At 39.7% G+C, this 15,650-nt stretch overlaps 1 protein-coding gene and 1 pseudogene across 1 annotated transcript in view; one reads left to right on the top strand and one right to left on the bottom strand.

The window, feature by feature from the left end:
* Nucleotides 1-15,650, bottom strand: part of FANK1 (fibronectin type III and ankyrin repeat domains 1) — a 125,259-nt gene that overhangs the window by 54,510 nt on the left and 55,099 nt on the right.
* LOC115900409 lies at nucleotides 10,639-10,846 on the top strand (annotated as a pseudogene).

The raw sequence follows: 15,650 nt of genomic DNA, 5'->3' as shown, positions 1-15,650 counted from the left end.
TTTACTCTCAGCTTGAATACAAATAAATCTCCTTCATCTTCCGATCAGGTATTGCTTCCCTCCTCTTCCCTTTCTAACCTCCTTCCTCAAGCTCCCACTTTCTTCACACTTAACACCCCCTTCAACTCTTTCATTAATTTCCTAAAACTGTTTAGGGGACTTGCACTTGAAATTATCTTTAAACCACCAACTTTTGTTCTGCTTCACCCTGTCTTACTACAGTATGTAAATATGTATCCCTCTCAAAATTCAAATTACAAAATAACCCTACAAATAAAAACTGGCATGTGTGAGGCATTTAGGAGTAACCTTGATGAACAAGGAATGTAAAAAATGCCATGCAGTCAGATGGGTTCAAGAATGCATGTTCTGTTGTCTCAAAACAGAAGCCAAAATATGTATTCAGATATTGGCCATTTCTTTTTTTTTTTTTTTCACTTTGTTGCCCAGATTAGAGTGCAGTGGCATGATCTCGGCTCACTGCAACCTCCACCTCCCAGGTTCAAGCGATTCTCGTGCCTCAGCCTCCAGAGTAGCTGGGATTACAGGCACGCACCACCACGCCCAGCTAATTTTTGTATTTCTAGTAGAGATGGGGTTTCACCATGTTGGCCAGGCTGGTCTCGAACTCTTGACCTCAAGTGATCCACCGGCCTCGGCCTCCCCAAAGTGCTGAGATTACAGGCATGAGCCACCACACCCAGCCTGGAAACTTTTAAAAATATATACTTAAAAAAAATAAGCCAGGTGCGGTGGCTCACGCCTATAAATCCCAGCACTTTGGGAGGCTGAGGCAGGTGGATCACAAGGTCAAGAGTTCAAGACTAGCCTGGCCAAGATGGTGAAACTCCATCTCTACTAAAAAAAAAAAAAAAAAAAAAATAGCCGGGCATGGTGGCGGGCACCTGTAATCCCAGCTACTAGAGAGGTTGAGGCAGAGAATCGCTTGAACCCAGGAGGTAGAGGTTGCAGTGAGCCGAGATTGCACCACTGCACTCCAGCCTAGGTGACAGAGCGAGACTCGTTCTCAAGAAAAAAAAAATATATATTATATATATATATATGTATATAATATATATACTTTTAAAAATGTATATTTTAAAGATATGTATATATCAAGCAATACAGAAATACTGAAGCAGAAAATGAAAGTTCTCTCATATCCACACCCCCGACCACCCAGAGAGGACCACCAGCGAACATTCTTTCAAAGATTTATTTGCATGGATACATAAAATTTTACAAAAAGCCATCATATTCAAGGTGCTGTTTTGCAGTGTGTGTGTGTATGTGTGTGTGTGTGTGACAAGGTACTTTGCTGTGTGGGTGTGTGACACAGAGCAAGACTCTGTCTCCCAGACTGAAGTACAGTGGCACAATCATGGCTTATGGCTCACTGCAACCTCCGCCTCCCAGATTCAAGTAATTCTCATGCCTCAGCCTCCAGAGTAGCTGCGATTACAGGCACATGGCGCTGGGTTAATTTTTGTATTTTTAGTAGAAACAGGGTTTCACCATGTTGGCCAGGCTGGTCTCAAACTCCTGACCTCAAGAGGTCTGTTCTGCCCACCTTGGCCTCCCAAAGTGCTGGGATTACAGACATGAGCCACTGAATCCAGCCCAAGCTTGCCTTTTTAAATTAACAAGTTACTGGTAGATATTTTTGTATGTTAGTACATGGGATTTTAACTCAATTTTTAAAAACAAGGGTACTCTGTATAAAATAATTTTTACAGACAACACCTCAATAAAAACTGTGCACTTAACTTTACATAGTGATGAAAATATTTTTAGATATGTTATGGCAAATTCCTAGAAGTAGAATTGTTGAGTTTTTGGATGTGTATAGGTTTAATTTTGATACATATTGCCAAAATGCCCTTTAAAAGGAGCATATGTCAACATACCAACTGTATGTAATTTCAAGTGGAAGTCCCCTAAAGATTATCCACCTTCTGCTACCAGATACAAGGTCTAAAGACACATTAACACATGTATACAAGAAGACCTAGCCAAGAATGATCATGGTAGCATCAGTACTGTAGTGACAAAAAATTGGAACTAACCTTTTCAGCAGAAGAGTAGATAAATAAATTGAGATATGTTTACATCACAAGATACTATCCATTTTCTCATCATCTGTTAGATAAGTTATAGTATCTGTTATTTAGAGTCTACCTGGAATCACTATGCTTTACTTCAGCTCATATTCAATGTTAGCTTATAAAATATGTAAAATAATCTGCTGTTTATAAATATATACATATGTAGGATAAGTATAAAAACAAATGTATTCATTCAGCAAATATTTACTGAGAGCAAAATACATAGAATGTTAGAAAAAATGTTTACAATCATGGGTAAGATAAAGATATTTATATAGGACACAAAAAACATTAACTACAAAATAAAATAATTTGATAAACTGAGTTTCAATAAATTGAAAACCTCTACTCTTTGAAAATCACCATTAAGAAAATTAAAAGGCAATTCACAGAGTAGGAAAAAAATATTGATGATACGTAAGTCTAACAAAAGGCTTACATCCAGAATATATTAAAAATGCTTAGAACTAACAAGAAGACATACAACCCAATTTTTTTTTTCTTTTTTCTTTTTTTTTTTTTTTTGGTGGGGGATGGAGTTTTGCTCTTGTTACCCAGGCTGGAGTGCAATGGCACGATCTCAGCTCACCGCAACCTCCGCCTCCCAGGTTCAAGCAATTCTCCTGCCTCAGCCTCCCGAGTAGCTAGGATTACAGGTATGTGCCATCACTCCCAGCTAATTTTGTATTTTTAGTAGAGATGAGATTTCTCCATGTTGGTCAAGCTGGTCTCAAACTCCTGACCTCAGGTGATCCACCCACTTGGGCCTCCCCAAGTGCTGGGATTACAGGCGTGAGCCACCATGCCTGGCCACAACCCAATTTTTAAATGAGTAGAATATTTGAAATCATCTTTTACAAAAAACTGACAAATGGCCAATAAGGATACAGTAAGATGAGTAGTCATTGTGGAAATGCTAGTAAAAATGACAATGAAATGCTGAGAATGCCTAGAATGCAAAAAGACTGAAAATACCAAATGTTGGTGAAGATGTGGAACAACTGGAACTCTCATACACTGTAGGTGGAAACCTGCAATTGTATAACCATTTTAGACAGTTGGCAGTTTCTAACAAAGTTAAATATAGACCTGCCCAATGAACCAGCAATTCCATTCCGAGGTATTTACCGAAAATGAATGAAGCATGTCCACACAAAGGCTTGTACATGAATGTTCAGAGCAGCTTTAATCATAATCACCAAAACCTAAAAACACGCCAAATGCCAATCAGCAGATAAATGGATAGTGTTATACCTACACAATGAAATACTAGCCTGCAATAAAAATGAACTATTGGTACATGTAATAGTGTAGATAAATCTCAAAAAGAAATTACGGAAAGCAAGTGAAGGATTCTGAGCCAAGGAGCGACATGATCAGATTTAGGTTTTAACAGGAGCCCTCTGGTTACCATATTGAAAATAGACCAAAGTGAGGTGAAGGCAGGAGCGGGAGATCAGACAGGAGGCAACTCAGTAATCCAGGTGCAAATATGATGAAGGACGGACCAGGCAGGTAGCATGGCAGGTCATGAAAAGTGATCAGATTCAGTCATCAAAAACTATCAGACTGAAGGACTCTCCACTCTACAACAATTAGACTTGGGCTGGGACACATCCTTTGAAGCATTTCTCATAAAATGTAGAAGAACCATCCAGGGACATCCCACCCTTTCTCCCTACACCCTCTCGCCACCAAATTAAAAATTTTAAATATGAGTAGACCTCCGATCAGTCAGAAACCAGAAAGAACAAACCAGTGTCTCCATGTTCCAAAGCCACTGCAACAGCACCCAGAAGACAGAAGCCTAGGAATCTAGAGAGGGAGAGGACTCAGACCAGAGAAGCAGGCAGTGAGAGCAGTGGAGAAGCAGAGCTGGCCTGATCTGCACATAGATGGAGGAATAAGATTACCATGAGGCCAGGTTAATATAGCAGCCATGATGTGGGGATACTGAACTTGGAAAGCAGCAAGAAATAGAAGCTGAACCTGAGACTCCTGCTTTGAACAAAAGTCTCCAGTGGATCCAATATGATCATGGTTTGGATAAGCCTCTTGACTACCGCCAGAGGCAGATGCAAATGCTCTCTAAAGAAAGGACTCACCAAGTTAGCTACCCAGTTTAAGATCAAAGATTAAACACAAGGGGAGGCAAGAAAACTGCAGTCAGAGATATACACTCTCCAAGAACCAAAGAGGCTGGAGTGTCAGATTCAGAATATCCAAGAGCTATGTACAAAACTTTAAAGAAACAGAAGATTCTATTACAAAGTGAGTATTAAAGAGCTAGGAATTAGCAGAAATAGTTGAGGAAAAAAGCAAATGGAAATTCCTAAATATTGTTGAAATAAAGTAGGTAGGTCAAATGCAAATAAGGTAAAGATAAACAGATAATTACATATCTGAAGAATTGACTCAATTTACCCAAAATAAAATGAAGATGGAAAACACAAATAGAGGTTAAAAAAACAAAATGAGAAGATCATGCATATATTTAATCAGAGAACCAGAAAGGAATCATAAAAGGAACAGAAGAGAGGAAATATTTACAGGAAAGTGTGTCATAACTAATTAAAAATATGAATTCAAAATTCCAGGATCCCAATAAAAAGAAAAACATGCCTAGACACATAAATATGAAACAGCAGAATATCAAAGGCAATAATATGATCCCCAAAACTAGAGAGCACACACACATCATCTACAAAAAAAGGTCAGAATGACAGAATTCTCAAAGATGACAATGCAGACTAGACAGTAATATAGTAAGATCTGCAGACAGAAGAGAAAAGGAGCTGTTCGGAGAACTATATGCTCAGCCAAAATTCCCTTCGGGAACAAGAATGAAATAAATGCATTTACCAATTTTAAAATGAAGGCATTCTGCAAGTATTTGCAAAGCACACCTGATAAAAGAATAGTATCCAAAATGTACAAAGAATTCTTAAAACCCAACAAGAAAAAAAGCCCCATTAAGAAATTAAGATCTGAATAAAAACTTTACCAAAGATGTACCAATGGCAAATAAGCATACTAAAAGATTCTCATCATCAAATGTCATTAGGGAATTGCAAACTGAAACATGATGCCAGTATACACACATTAGAATGGCTATAATTCAAAAGCCTAATGATACCCAAGTCCAGCAAAGATGCAGAGCAACAGGAACCCTCCTTCATTGCTGTTGGGACTACTAAATGGTACCGCCACTTCAGAAGTTTCTTACAAAGTTAAACACAGTCTTATCATGGGATTCGGCAATCATGCACCGAGGTAACTGCCCAGTTTATTTTAAAACTTGTACCTGAATGTTTACAACACCTTTATTTATAAGGCCAAACACTAGAAGCAACAGGTCCTTTGATAAGGGAATGGAGAAACTGGTATTTTTACAATGGAATATTTGTTATTCTGTGATAGAAAGTGAGCTGTCAAAGCCACGAAAAGTCATGGAGGAAACTTAAATACATATTTCTAAGTGAAAGAACCTAGTCTGTAAAGGTACATCTGTATTATCCCAACTATATACCACTCTGGAATAGGTAAAACTATGGAAACAGTAAGAAGAACAGTGGTTATCAGGAGCTTAAGAAGAGGGAAGAAGGGTTGAATAGGTGACAGATGGAGGATTTTATTCAGGGAGTAAAACTTTTTTTTTTTTTTTTTGAGACAGAGCAAGGCTAGAGTGCAGTGACACGATCTCAGCTCACTGCAACCTCTGCCTCCGGGGTTCAAGTGATTCTCCTGCCTCAGCCTCCCGAGCAGCTGGGATTACAGGTGCCCACCACCACGCCTGGCTAATTTTTTTATTTTTAGTAGAGTCAGGATTTCACCATCTTGGCCAGGCTGGTCTCAAACTCCTGACCTCATGATCCACCTGCCTCAGCCTCCCAAAGTGCTGGGATTACAGGCGTGAGCCAATGTGCCCGGCCACTATTCTTGATGGTACTAGAATGGTGGCTATATGACACTGCATTTGTGAAAGTCTGTAGAACTTCACAGTACAAATAATGAAGTTTAGTGTTGCAAAGTTTAGAGAAGCATTTAGGAAGCTGGGGAATCCCAAGTTAGAATGCAGACTATGACAACATGTTGATGATACAAGAAATATCAAGATATAGATGACTAACAAAATTGTATATAATTTAGCTGTGTTACGAATGGATGAAACAACTTTACTGAAGGAGTAAGGGGAAAGGGTTTTGCCCTAAATAACTCTGGCAATGAGTGCAGTTTCTGAGACTAAAAGCAAAGGAAACTGGACATAAGCGCTGTACTCTAGTTGATAACACATTTCCCACAGAGATACAGCTTAACAATTCTGAAATTGCTGTGCATGTATACGGGAAATGAACAACTAGGTAAATTAATGGCAGATGATGAAGGCTAGATTTCTGTTGGAGTAGGAGTTAACATATAAGCAAGGGAAGGAGACTAGAATGATCCATGTGGTAATGAATTACAGTTGGAGATATCAGTTGGACTCACTTTTAGTTTAACTCACATAAACAAATATTTGCAGGTATATTTGTATAAACAGGTAAGTAGACACTGATACATTTCTCAGAACTCCTTTGAGAAATAGCCGATTCAAGACTGAGGGCAGGAAATTATACAAAACGAGTCTAGAGCATCTTATTGTGCCAAAATGTAAGTTCATTTTTGTTTGTTTTTAAAAAGCCCATCCCACTATAGAAGAGGGATGCCAACGGGACACAGGAGAAACAAACCGAAAAAACTTCCAATGACCAAAACTGCAACATTTGAATAAATTAAACAGCACTGGATTAAAACTGAAAGTATAAACATATTCCTCAGTCCATACTGATATAAATGAGTGAATAAACAAACACAGGAGAAGAGGCAAAACTCCTATGCAAATAACTCATTAGATAGTCTCCCCTCAAGGAGCTGCAGCATAACTCCTCACTCCTGAAGTGTGGCTGCACACAGAGGCTTCCACAAAGTACATGGAAAGGAAGGGGGAAAGCGTCACTTTGCAATGGAGAAACCTGACGAACACTACCTCAGCCAGATGATTCAATAATCAACAGTATGGTCGGGCACCGTGGTTCATGCCTGTAATCCCAGCACTTTGGGAGGCCAGGGTGATTGGATCACAAGGTCAAGAGTTAAAGACCAGCCTGGCCAATATGGTGAAACCCCATCTCTACTAAAAATACAAAAATCAGCCGGGCATGGTCACAGGCACCGTAGTCCCAGCTACTCGGGAGGCTGAGGCAGGAGAATTGTTTGAACCTGGGAGGTGGAAGTTGCAGTGAGCTGAGATTGTGCCACTGCATTCCAGCTTAGGTGACAGAGAGAGACTCCGTCTCTAACTAACTAAATAAATAATCAACAGTAGTTAAGTCATGTGGATAGTATATATTCTTAATTTGAGGTAACGAAAATCACATTTTTACCTCTGTGATTTTCCTCCCAAAAAAATCTATAAAATCCATCTATGAGAAAAAAAAAAAACAGAAAAATTCCAATTGAGAGACATTTGCAAAATACCTGAGCAGTACTTCTCAAAATTGTAAAAGTTATCAAAAACAAGAAGAGTCTGAGAAACCAACAGCCAAGTGGAACTTCAGAAATGACAACTAAATATAATGTGGTATTCTGGATGGGATAAAAGAGGAAAGAGACATTGGGTGAAAACTAAGGAAATCTGAATAAAGTATGGACTTTGGTCAATTATAATGTATCAGCCAGGCACAGTGGCTCACACCTGTAATCCCAGCACTTTGGGAGACTGAGGTGGGTGGATCACCTGAGGGAGTCAGGAGTTCGAGACCAGCCTGTCCAACATGGTGAAACCTCGTCTCTACTAAAAATACAAAAATTAGCCAGGAGTGGTGGTGGGCACCTGTAATCCCAGCTACTCAGGAGGCTGAGGCAGGAGAATTGCTTGAACCCAGGAGACGGAGGTTGCAGTGAATGGAGATCACGCCACTGCACTCCAGCCTGGGTGACAGAGCGAGACTCCGTCTCAAAATAATAATGAGAATAATAATAATGTATCAACATTGGTTCATCATTTGTAACAAATGTACCATATTTATATAAAATGTTAATAATAGGGGTAAATGAGTGCAGGTTGTGAGAACTCTAAGAAATAGATTTGTATTTTATAAATCTAAAATTATAAAACTAAACTTTTTAAAAAAATCACCAATATGCAAACAAAATATGACCAATAACAGAAAAAAAAGAGAAATAAACTCAGAAATGACATCTATGATAGAATTAGTAAACAAATACGTTATCCTGTAAGTATTCTCTGTCTTCAAGAAGATAAAAACATGAGCATAAGAAAATATTTTTAAAATACTTAGAACTGTTAGAAATAAAATACAATACAAAATTGAAAAATGGAATTAACAGGTTATACTTGGCAGAAAACTATCAATAAATGAAAATAAATAGCTATTTCAAAAATTGACAAAACAAAGGAAACAGAAAAAATGATTGAGAATAAATTAAGAGCACCAGTGACCTAAAGGACAATATCAAGCAGTCCAACACATGTGTAATCATAATCCAAGGGAGAGAAGAGAAATGAGAAACAAAATGATTTGAAATAATGGCCAATTTCCTAAATTTGATGAAAAGCATAAACCCACAAATCCAAGAACCTCAACAACCCCAAGCAGAATAAACATAAGAAAACTATTCCAAGCAGCATTCTAATCTAATTGCTAAGATTCAGTAGAAAATCTTAGAAGCAGCCATGGCGGGTGCAAGGGGGTCTACAGAAAAACAAAGAAAGACAGCAGACCTCTCTTCAGAAGCACGTAAGCTAATAGCAGAGTAGATATGCCTTTAAAGTGTTCAGATTGTTTTTTGCTTTTGAGATGTGTGAGCTCTGTGTATATTCTGGATATTAATCCCATCAGATGAATAGCTTGCAAATGTATTCTCCCATTCTGTAGGTTGCCTTTTCACTCGGTTGTTTCCTTTGCTGTGCAGAAGCTTCTTCATTTGATGTAGTCTCATTTGTTTATTTTTGCTTTTGTTGCCTGCGTTTTTTTTTTTTTTTTTAGAGACAAGCTTTTCCTGTCACCCAGGCTGGAGTGCAGTAGTTTGATAGTAGCTCACTGCAGCCTTGGATTGCTGGATTCAAGTGAACCACCTGCCTGAGCTTCCCGAGTAGCTAGGACTACAGGTACATACCATCATATCTGGCTAACTTTTAATTTTTTGAAGAGACAGGGTCTCACTATGTTGCCTAGGCTGGTCTTAAACTCCTGGGCTCAAGTGATTTGTTGACGGCTTTTGAGGTCTTATTCATAAAATATTTTCCCAGACCAATGTCCTGAAGGGTTTCCCCTGTGTTTTCTTGCAGTAGTTTCATGGTTTCAGATCTTACATTTAGGTCTTCCATCCATTTTATTTTCATATAGAGTGAGAGGTGAGGGTCTATTTTCACTCTTCTGCATATGGATATCTAGTTTTCCCAGCATCGTTTATTGAAGAGATTATTCTTTCCCCAATGAGTATTCTTGTTGCCTTTATCAAAAATCAGTTGGTAGCCAGGCGTGGTGGTTCATGCCTGTAATCCCAGCACTTTGGGAGGCTAAGGCAGGAGAATCATTTGAGTCCAGGGGTTTCAAGACCAGCCTATGCAATACAGTGAGACTCTGTCTCCACAGAAAATTTTTAAAAGTTAGCTGGGCATGGTTGCACATACCTGTAGTCCCTGCTACTCAGGAGGCTGAAATAGGATGATTTCTTAAGTCCAGGAGGTCAAGGCTACAGTAAGCCATGATCATGGCATTGCACTCTAGCCTGGAGATGGAGTGAGACACTGTCTCAAAAAATAAAAAAAATTTTAAAAAGCAGTTGGCTGTAAATGAATAGGTTACTTTCTGGGTTCTCGATTCTGTTCCATTAGTGTGTCTGTTTTTATGACAGTACCATGCTGTTTTGGTTACTATAGCTTTGTAGTATATTTTGAAGTCTGACAGTGTATACCCCCAGGTTTCTTTTTGCTCAGGATTGCTTTGGTTATTGGGGGTCTTTTGTGGTTCAATACAAATTTTAAGATTTTATTTCTATGAAGAATGTCATTGGTATTTTGACAAAGATTGCATTGAGGCCAGGGCATGGTGGCTCACGCCTGTAATGCCAGCACTTTGGGAGGTTGAGGTGGGCAGATCACAAGGTCAGGAGATCGAGACCATCCTGGCCTAACACAGTGAAACCCCGTCTCTATTAAAAATACAAAAAAATTAAGCAGGCCTGGTGGTGGGCGCCTGTAGTTCCAGCTACTCGGGAGGCTGAAACAGAATGGCGTGAACCCGGGAGGCGGAGCTTGCAGTGAGCCGAGATCGCGCCACAGCACTCCAGCCTGGGTGACAGAGCGAGACTCCTACGTGGGGCAGCGGGGGAAGGATTGCATTGAATCTGTAGATTGCTTTGGATAGTATGGTCCTTTCAACAATATTGGTAGCGCCCACACTCAGGGCCTGGCAGGGCTGACCTGCCTACCGTGGCTCAACTGCCCTTGTAGCACACTGCTGCTACTATGTCTTCCAGGGCCAGCGAGAGTGCCCTGCAGCACCTGGTGGAGCAGCTCAAGCTGCAGGTCGAAGTGTGAGAGGATCAAGGTCTCTCAGGCAGCTGCAGAGCTGCAACAGTACTGCATGCAGAATGCCTGAAAGGATGCCCTGTTGGTCAGTGTTCTAGCAGGAAGTAACCCCCTCCTGGAGTCCAGATCCTGTGCTTTACCCTGAAGACTCTAGGAAAGAAGTCTGCAGAGGAAAGCCTTCAAGCACAAAGTGATAAATGACTGCCTACAAGCCTCAAGAGAGGCTTTTCACTGGTCAAGTGACATTTAGTTATTTCAGACCTTTCCTATGGCCCTGGTACTATAACCAAAATTCTACAGAAACTGGTGAGTTTCTGCTCAATTAAGGAAACTGGGAGAAGGACTCTAGCTCTAAATAGTAATAGTCTGGCTTTTTGTTTGTCTTACATATAAAGCACTTCACCAAAAAAACAAACAAAAACCTTACCACCAGATGTGCCAAAATGTACCTCTTTCATAAGTGAATTACTGATGTTTCTATACCTGGAATATCATGTATGTTTTATTTACTGGATGTTGACATTTAGGAAGGAAAACATTTTATTTAAAAAATTGAGTATTTGTTATTTGTTGTTCCTGACAAATATTTTTATACCAAATACTACAAAATTTGTTGTGCTCATGAATTTACAATTTCTAAACTAAGGTAAGAAAGTACAAATTGCTGGGGAAAAGTGTAGTCTTTAACTAATTGACTGATGCCTTGCTTTTTCCGAATGAGAAGGTTGTTTCATTTTTAAACACTTAACATGGGAGCTGTTTCTTAGCAAACTTGTCTGGAAAGATTAATGTTATGTGGGGCATTCGGTTGCCTCATCGTATATATAGATGAAGCAGATTTGGTTTTTGTATTCTTAAGTTCCTCTGCTTTGTAGTTGTGGTTGTATCTAAATACATTACTTTATATCTTTTTTTTTTTTTTCTTTTTTGAGACAGAGTCTCGCTCTGTCACCCAGGCTGGAGTGCAGTGGCGTGATCTCAGTTCATTGTAACCTCAGCCTCTCGGGTTCAAACAATTCCCCTGCCTCAGCCTCCCAAGTAACTGTGATATGTGATTACAGGTGCATGCCACAACGCCCAGCTAATTTGTGTGTGTGTGTGTGTGTCTGTGTGTGGATCTTTAGTAGAGGTAGGGTTTTACCATGTTGGCCCAGCCTGGTCTTGAACTCCTGACCTCAAGCAATCCGCACACCTTGGCCTCCCAAAGTGCTGGGGTTACAGGCATGAGCCACCATACTCGGCCTATTTCATATCTTAAGAAATGTTTAAATATGACTCGAAGAACACTGTAAACAGTTAAAGTAATGTAAAATATTACAACCTAAAATAATTCTTAATGTCACAAGTGTTTTATTTATTTTGATGCTGTTCCTTTGATTTGGGACACTTTTAGAAGGCAACTTTGTGTTTAATCTTTGAAGAGCTTGGAAATAAAATTTCTGCTTAATTAATTCTTCTCATCCATGAGCATGGGATGTCTTTCCATTTGTTTGTATTCTCAAACTATCCAATTTAAATATAGGCCAATAATCTACATAGACACTTCTCAAAAGACGACAAACAAATGGCCAAGAAATACATTTTTTAAATGCTCAACATTACTAATTATAAGGGAAATGGAACTCAAAATCACAGTGAGGTATCATCTCACTGCAGGATAGCTATTATCAAAAGACTAACAAATGCTAGTGAGGATGTAGAGAAAAGGGAACTCTTAAATACTCTTGGTGGGAATGTAAAGTAGTACAGTCACTATGGAAAACAGTATGGAGGATCCTCAAAAAACTACAAACAGGCTGGGCATGGTGGCTCATGCCTGTAATCCTAGCACTTTGGGAGGCCAAGGCTGGCTGATCACTTGAGGCCAGGAGTTCGAGACCTAGCCTGGCCAACATGGTGAAACCCCCTAAGACATGCCTGCTTCCTCTTTCACCATGATTGTAAGTTTCCTGAGGCCTCCTCAGTCATGCAGAACTGTGAGTCAATTAAGCCTCTTCTTAAATTACCCAGTCTTGGGCAGTTTTTTATAGCAATGCGAAAACAGACTAATACAGAAGCTAAAAAAAAAATTGTTGATCACACAGAAGTAAAAAGGAGAACAGAGTATACTAGAGGCTGGGAAGGGTAAAGGGAGCAGAGAGATAGGAAGAGGTTCATTAAAGGATATAAAATTACAGCTAGATAGGAGGAATTAGTTCTAGAGTTCTGCAGTACTGTAGAATGACTATAGTTAACAGTAATACATAGTTTCAAATAGCTACAAAGAGGATATTTAATGTTCACCGTCCCAAAATAATGTCCAAGATGATACGCTAATTACCCTGATCTGATCACTATACATTTTATGCACCAAAACATCACTCTATACCCCATAAATATGCACCAAAAAAGTCAATTACAAATTTAAAAGAAACCAATTATAAAACAAATTTTTTTAAGCACTCAAAAGGAACATGTGTCAAACTAGAACCCTTTACCAGGAATGGTGGCTTATGCCTATAATCCCAGCACTTTGGGAGGCTGAGGTGGGTGGATCACCTGAGGTCATGAGTTCAAGACCAGCCTGGACAACATGGTGAAATCCCATCTCTACTAAAAGTATAAAAATTAGCCGGGTGTGGTGGCGGGTGCCTGTAGTCCCAGCTTCTTGGGAGGCTGAGGCAGGAGAATTGCTTGAATCTGGGAGGCGGAGGTTGTAATGAGTGGAGATCACGCCAGTGCACTCCAGCCTGGGCAACAGAGTGAGACTCCGTCACAAAAAAATAAAAATAAAGGCAAAATAAAAGGTTAACATAAACCAAGCTGAGAGAGCTCATCGCTAATACACCTGAACCATACAAAATGTTAAAGGAAGTTCCTCAGGCAGAAGAGAAGCAATACAAGATACAAATCTGGATCTACACAAAGTAAGAAAGAACCCTAATAAAGACAAGTATGTGGGTACATATAAAATATGTTGTCTGCCTAAAACAAAAATAACAACGTTTTGTGAGGTTAATAGGGTATGCAAAAGCAACATAGAGGATAACAACAGCACCCAGTCTGGGGCCTGGAAGAAAACTGTCATAAGGTTCTTGCGCATAAGGTCAAGCAGCAGGGTATTACTTGAAGGAAGATTGTGATAAGTTCAAGACATCAACAGTAAGCCGGGCGCGGTGGCTCACGCCTGTAATCCCAGCACTTTGGGAGGCCAAGGCAGGTGGATCACAAGGTCAGGAGATCGTGACCATCCTGGCTAACACAGTGAAACCCCATCTCTACTAAAAATACAAAAAATTAGCTGGGCATGGTGGCATGCACCTGTAGTCCTAGCTACTCAGGAGGCTGAGGCAGGAGAATCACTTGAACCCGGGAGGGTGAGGTTGCAGTGAGCCAAGATCACGCCACTGCACTCCTGCCTGGACGACAGAGCAAGACTGTCACTGTACATTAGAAGCCTATACGACTCTGGACTCACCCTTATGATACAAATCTATAATGAGCTTACGTTTTTCCTTGTTATTAAAACTATCTTCCTTCTGGTTTGTCAGATATTCTGCTAAATGGCCTGAGCAAGTCCCTTCATGGTCACCATAATTGCTAAATAAACACACTCACAGGTTACCACACAATTATCTAACTCTTATGACCACTAAACTATAATTTTAAATTTATTTTAAACTGCCTAACTTTAAAATTAGTTTCTACTATTAAAAGTATATACAATAGGCCGGGCGTGGTGGCTCAAGCCTGTAATCCTAGCACTTTGGGAGGCCGAGACGGGCGGATCGCGAGGTCAGGAGATCGAGACCATCCTGGCTAACACGGTGAAACCCTGTCTCTACTAAAAACTACAAAAAACTAGCCGGGCGAGGTGGCGGCGCCTGTAGTTCCAGCTACCTGGGAGGCTGAAGCAGGAGAATGGTGTGAACCCGGGAGGCGGAGCTTGCAGTGAGCTGAGATCCGGCCACTGCACTCCATCCTGGGTGACAGAGCGAGACTCCGTCTCAAAAAAAAAAAAAAAAAAAAAAGTATATACAATAAATATATTACATTTCATGTACCTGTGCTATATTTTCTGTAAAACCAAAGAATCTTTGGTGAAAAGTTAAAAATTCCAACTTGATCTGAAGTGGGAAAGCAATAAAGATAAAAATTATTCATGGTTATACATAATAAATCTGCCCGCTCCTTCCCATTTTCTATATCAATATAACTTGCATTATATTTGGAGGCTTAATATTAGAGCTTGGAGGCAAGGGATATCTCCAACAAATCATATTTTCTGTACAATCTTTAAGACAGCCTTTGATTTTTTTGCTTTTCCAAAGTGAAGTGCTCAATAAACATCACTTTGAATGTCCTTTCAAATATATTCAATCCTCATTCTGGCTATTTCCTCCCTTTACCACCCCCCCCCCAAAAGAAAAAGTATCATCAAAGTACTGGTTTAAGCTTCAAGAGTAGATAGTGTGTAAATCACTTGCATTCTTGCTAGGTAGAATGCCTTTTAGCCAAACTGTGATATAGCAAAATTCTTTACCTCAATCCCCATCTTCCTCCTGATTCTAACTTTAAAATGGGAGTAAGTGGGAATGTGGGCTTAAATGCCCCCCACCTCCCATCACATCCAGGATATATTAGTTATAGTTCCTTTGACTAGAAGTGTTTCAAAACGTTAAGTTCTTTTCATTTTCCTTGAACACGATATATTCTCCCCAACCCCGCTTCCTTCCACTGCCTTAGAACACAGATTCTTTTGTACTTGGAAGGAACTTGATTTGTTTTAGAGCCAATCACTTGAGATGAAGCACATAACTGACATCTTATTAAAACTTCATTTAAAAATAAGATGGGGCCAGACACAGTGGCTAACACCTATAATGCCAGCACTTTGGGAGGGCAAGGCATGAGAATTGCTTGAGCCTTGGAGTTTGAGACCAGACCGAGAAACGTGGTGAAAATCCGCT

The sequence above is a fragment of the Rhinopithecus roxellana genome, chromosome 11 (assembly GCF_007565055.1).
Source record: "Rhinopithecus roxellana isolate Shanxi Qingling chromosome 11, ASM756505v1, whole genome shotgun sequence".
NCBI classification, from domain to species: Eukaryota; Metazoa; Chordata; class Mammalia; order Primates; family Cercopithecidae; genus Rhinopithecus; species Rhinopithecus roxellana.
This window is presented reverse-complemented; position numbering and strand designations above follow the sequence as displayed.